The 5,517-nt window shown below is 44.3% G+C and overlaps 1 non-coding gene across 1 annotated transcript; it reads right to left on the reverse strand.

Moving 5' to 3' along the window:
* Positions 1-5,034: 5,034 nt before the first annotated feature.
* LOC112134560 (U6 spliceosomal RNA) lies at positions 5,035-5,143 on the reverse strand. Its single transcript, XR_002915961.1, has one exon. It is a non-coding gene; the product is annotated as a U6 spliceosomal RNA (small nuclear RNA).
* Between the last annotated feature and the right edge of the window lie 374 nt (positions 5,144-5,517).

Here is a 5,517-nt window from a genome sequence, read left to right on the forward strand (position 1 = left end):
GGGAAAATCTGGTCCCTGCTTCTCAGTTATGGCTAGAAGCAGAAGTATATCTATACATAATACTATGAAGCATGCTTTGTTCATCTAAGTGATCAATAATACTATAAAATAGCATTTTAGCTGGGTGTGGTGGTGCACACCTGCAGTCCCAGCTACTTGGGAGGCTGAGGCGAGAGGATCACCTGAGCCCAGGAGTTTGAGGCTTCATTGAGCCATGATCACATTACTGCACTCCAGCCTGGGTGACAGAGCAAGACCCTGTCTCAAAAAATAAAATAAAATAACATTTTTATTTCTAATTTTAAAATTAATCTAGCACAGAAAACTTTTTAACTACAGAGAAATACAAAGAAAAAATAGTTCACACATAACCTTCCATCTTTTGCTGTATGATCTTCCTCTCTTTATAAGTACATTGCTCTTCTTATGAATACATGTATGAATATATTTATTATTATTATTTACTCAGTAAACACTGTCGAATGAATACCAGTGAATTGGTGCTAAAGAGTCAGGTATCATGCACAGGAATGCTGAAAGTCCCCTTAACTCTTAGGCGGGAAACAAATGGCTGTTTAGCAGGTAGAGACAGCTGCCTAATAAAGAAACCCCTCTGCGGGCAGTTACTTAAGGAGTTTGGACAACCAAAGTCTAAATACAGAGCCCAAACCTCATTAACTTTTGGCGTGTGGGTTGCCCTAAGTTGGCAGGGCACAAAGCCTCTCTTTCCAGAACAAAATTTACTCTTTGTCCAGGAAAGGCAGGTAGAGAGGGTGTCTGATTGCACGCTGAGCAAGTTGGGTTTGAATGGCTGATGGAAAGAGGGAGAACAGGTGACAGGGTGTAGGCACCCAGCCTCGCTGAGGTCATGCACCATTTACCCCAGTGGAGAAAGGGCCATCTTTAGAGTCCCCTGACTCCATAGGTAAAATGCCTTTCGCTCCCTCCTCCTTGTGCCCTGCTCACAGCAGGCAGACCATGAATATTTGTTGGAATAGTGAATGAGATACATGAATAGGATAATAGAAGGTCTCTGAGATGCCAAGTCTTTTTCTGGAAAGCTCTGCCTTTCTGTGATGGTTTTACCTTAGCAAAGCATTTTGTCAGCTCTGCCCACACCAAATTTGAGATGTTTGGCAGGCATTCCACAGGGATACAGGGGCTTAATTAATTGGTTCACAGATGCAGAAGTTTTTATTATCCTTTCAGTTTTCAATTATCTGACCTACAACTATTGTTTAGGTGACCAAGCTGGTGTCTTTTCATTCCTGCCATTGACCTCTGACCTCTCGATTGCTTTTGGTGGCACTCTCTGAGTAGTGGGGGAGGGTTGGGGATGGAAGGAAGTTCAAGTGTCTACCAAGAAGAAGTAGAAGAAATATTCTTTTGATGAGAATCCAATTAAAAAAAAGCCTAAAAATATATAGGAACAAAATACAGAAGAGAGAAAGAAAGAGAGAAGAGAAAGCAGCAGATTCTTCTTTTACATTGAACACAGAGGATGAACACAGCCAAGCAGCCTCAGATCAAACAGGCTCAGCCAAACACAGGAGAAAATCTTACAGGCAATAATAAGATCTGAGTTCTCAGTAACAGAGCTAAAGCAAGAACTCCTGTCCCCCTCTTATCTCATGGGAGGCAGGTAGGACTCTGGTGTATTTAAGTGCACAGGCTCCGTGTTACAGACTAGAGTTCTCATCCCAGCTCCACCACCTAATACCAGCATGACCTTAGGCAACAGCCTCACCTGCAAGGTGGGGCTGAATTTAATAGAATCTACCTCATGAAGTTGTTGTGAAGATTCAATGAGGTAAGGAGTGATGGCCGGACGCAGTGGCTCACGTCTGTAATCCCAGCACTTTGGGAGGCCAAGGTTGGCAGATCACTTGAGGTCAGGAGTTCGAGACCAGCCTGGCCAACATGGTGAAACCCCATCTCTAATAAAAATACAAAAAGTTAGCCGGGTGTGGTGGTATGCGCCTGTAGTCCCAGTTACTCGGAAGGCTGAGGCAGGGGGATCACTTGAACCTGTGAGGTGGAGGTTGCAGTGAGTGAGCCAAGATTGCACTACTGCGAGACAGAGCGAGACTCCATCTCAAAAAAAAGAAAAAAAAAAAGAAAGGAGTGAAATGTTTAGAATATCCCTGGTACCCAGTAAATCTCAATAATGTTAGTAAATGTTAGCTATTATTATTTTCTTTTCCAGAACTTTTTCTTTGCATATTTGATTTTATTTAAATAAGTTATGAGGGCCAGAGTTTTCGATTGTTACAAAAAGTTGAAGGCATGATGAAACAGACATTTCTGGGGGGAAAAAGGGAAGTGAGAAACATGGGGAATTAAAATATATTAAATGTGAAATATACATGAATGCCCTTTTGAAATTACTTTGATATTTGGAAGCATTAAAAGGTATATAAGTTGCTCATAGAAGATGTTATATAATGAATGTAAAAACCTGTCTTAAGCATTAACTCTAAATCAATCAGTTGAGTTTACTGTTGACTTACTGTTATACATTTTGAATTCTTGTAAATGGAGCTACAGCTAAGATGTTGAGGGAATCTAAGTTGTCAGTTTTTGCCTATTTATGAGAATCAGGCAAAATCTAAAAGCTGTGGGGAGAAGTCAGCCTTACGGTAAAACAAAGAAAGTCATTATGCTCTTTGTACTCAGTGCCCTCCACTGTCAAAAAGATACAGAAAGCCCCAGTTTCCAGAAAAGAAGATGAGAATAAAATGAACCCAGATTCACAGAAAACATCTTTTTTTCCACTTGTCTAATCAGTTTTGTTTTGTGTGCTGCCACTGGCATACATGGCTGCCTTTCTGTTTCATTTTGATCACTTTCAAGAATTTTGGAAGAATGTCGTTTTATCCAAATTAAAATTAATCACCATTATTCCCATGCCATGTAATTTATTTGGTCGCTCAATAAATATTTATGAAGTGCCTCCAGGGTGCCAGGCCCCGTGGTCAGGGACATAAAGATACGTGGTCCCTGCCCTGGTGGAGTTCACTGGGTGGAGAGAGCCTTGTAGAGAGGCAAGTGGACTGAGCCGTGCCCGACCTTCAGAGAGGAGGGTGCTCGGGGATAGTGCCCTTCCAAAGGGAGAAGAAACTAATTGCTGGGAGGGTCAGGAACTTTCAGGACACATTTGAGCTAACATACATCTTCCAAAGATACCTTTATTTTTCATATTCTTTAGGACCTAGGGGACTTGGAAGTGATTAGGAGCCACTGTCTGCAAAAGTCTCACCCGAACATGGTAGGAATAACTTTACAGTCAAAATTAGCTGATATCATCTGTGTTATTCATTAAGAAACACCTGACAGAAATGTTCAGCTTCGCCCACCCATTTCTTCTCTCAGTATATGTTGCATGCCTACTATTTGCCCAACAAAATGGAATTATGCCATTAGAATAACTAAGAATTATCCTGATTACCTTCAGCGAGTTCCCTACATTGGACCTACAAGTCATTCTTATTAAGGACAATGGTTCTTACATCCAGAACTCCTTAGGGAACTTCATGTTTAACTTTAAAGAGGTTCTTTGCTTGTAATTAACTCCCACAGCATCTTAATCGGGGATCACTACCAAGATTCAATACAGAGTTTCAGTGTCATTTTTCTTCCAGACGTTCTTTTATTTTTATCTCTTTTTTTGTTGTTGTTTTGTTTTTATTTTTGAGACAGAGTCTCGCTGTGTCACCTAAGCTGGAGTGCAGTGGCACGATCTCAGCTCACTGCAACCTCCGCCTCCTAGGTTCAAGATTCTCACACCTCAGCCTCCCGAGTAGCTGGGATTACAGGTGTGCACCACCACACCCAGCTAATTTTCTGTATTTTTAGTAAGGATGGGGTTTTCTCACGTTGGCCAGGCTGATGTCAAACTCCTGACCTCAGGTGATCTGCCTGCCTCAGCCTCCCAAAATCCTGGGATTACAGGCGTGAGCCACCTTATGTGGCCTTGTTTTTGTTTTTGAGACAGGGTCTCACTGTCTCACCCAGGCTAGAGTGCAGTGTCACAATCACAGCTTACTGCAGCCTCAACCTCCTGGGCTCAAGTGATCCTCCTGCCTCCGCCTCCTGAGTAGCTGGGACCACAGGTGTGAGCCACCACACTCAGCTACTTCTTTTAACTTTTAGTGGAGACAGGGTCTCACTATATTGCCCAGGATGGTCTTGAATTCCTAAGCTCAAGTAGTCCTCCCACCTCGGCCTCCCAAAGTGCTGGGATTACAGGTATGAGCCATGGCAATTGGCCTCTTTTTATCTGTTCTTGAAGATGGTATCTACCCAGTGACTTTTATGGGACTGACAAAAGGTCACAGCTTAGAGATTAGTTAGGACAAGGAAGGATGTGAGGGGACATGAGGTGGTGTGGAAATGCCAAGTGCAGGTGGAAGGGGGATGAGCAGATAGGCTGGGTCAAAGCTGCAGGCCCTCTGAATGGGCTCCCTGGTTCCAGGAGCAGGGAGTCAGTGCAGAGAGGGTGGGAAAAGAAGTCAGACTCCTTTACTGCCAGATTCACTTCCTTCTCCATGTGAACACTCCACGGACTTCCAGAAACATTGATCCTCTGCACTAGCGTCCCCAGATTTAGGGACAAATAGATTTATTGAGTTCCCAGAGGAAACAGACTCTGAGATGAGACTGGATGCAGAGCATGGCCCCAGGATCTGTCACTGATAGGGAGTGAAGGGAACAGGTGGGGCAGAGGGAGGAGCCTCAGTCGATCCCAGGATCCCACAGGGAGCTCTGCAGCTGGGATGGCCCTTCAGAGCTGCCCTGAATTGGAGCTAGGGGACCACACCTGGGCATTGACCAGTCCTTAACATGGGCTGCCCTGGGGGAAAGGGGTGACCTTGAGCAAGGAGGGCAATTCCTGGAAAGGGACTCAACTAAGAGCAGCCATCAGCCACCCATGTCTCCAGCAGCTGGGGGAATGAGCACCCACAGAACCCAGTACTGAGGATGGGTCATTTACATAACAAAGGATCAGTGGTTGCCTGTTCTCATTATTTTAATTTTTTAATGGAATGCTTCATGAATTTGTATGTCATCCTTGCACAGGGGCCATGCTAATCTTCTCTGTATCATTCCAATTTTTTAGTATATGTGCTGTCAAAGCAAGCACTTGTTTCACATTAGATGATAAAGGTGTTGAGGGAAAGACTTGCTCTTCCAACTCTATGTATCCCCCACAACGCACTTGCTCATGATAAAATCAGGGCCTCCCCAGACAGGATTACCAGCTGCACCTGTAATGCCCATATCTAACGTCCTACCTGGCACAGGGATGCCGGCATAATAAACAGGGCTGCAGAAGAGCGTCATCCTGGCTTGGGATTCCTCGTCTTTCTAGATTGCTGAAAATCAGGAGCTGAGGGCCGCGGAGCACTCAGAATCCCCGCCAACTGCTGACCCAGAACCTTTAGCACAGTGGGTCTCAGAGAGTGTCTCACTAGCTTGAGACGTTAGGCTTCAGCAAAGCGGCACAAGTGCGGGCGA

The sequence above is a fragment of the Pongo abelii genome, chromosome 6 (assembly GCF_028885655.2).
Source record: "Pongo abelii isolate AG06213 chromosome 6, NHGRI_mPonAbe1-v2.0_pri, whole genome shotgun sequence".
Taxonomy (NCBI): domain Eukaryota; kingdom Metazoa; phylum Chordata; class Mammalia; order Primates; family Hominidae; genus Pongo; species Pongo abelii.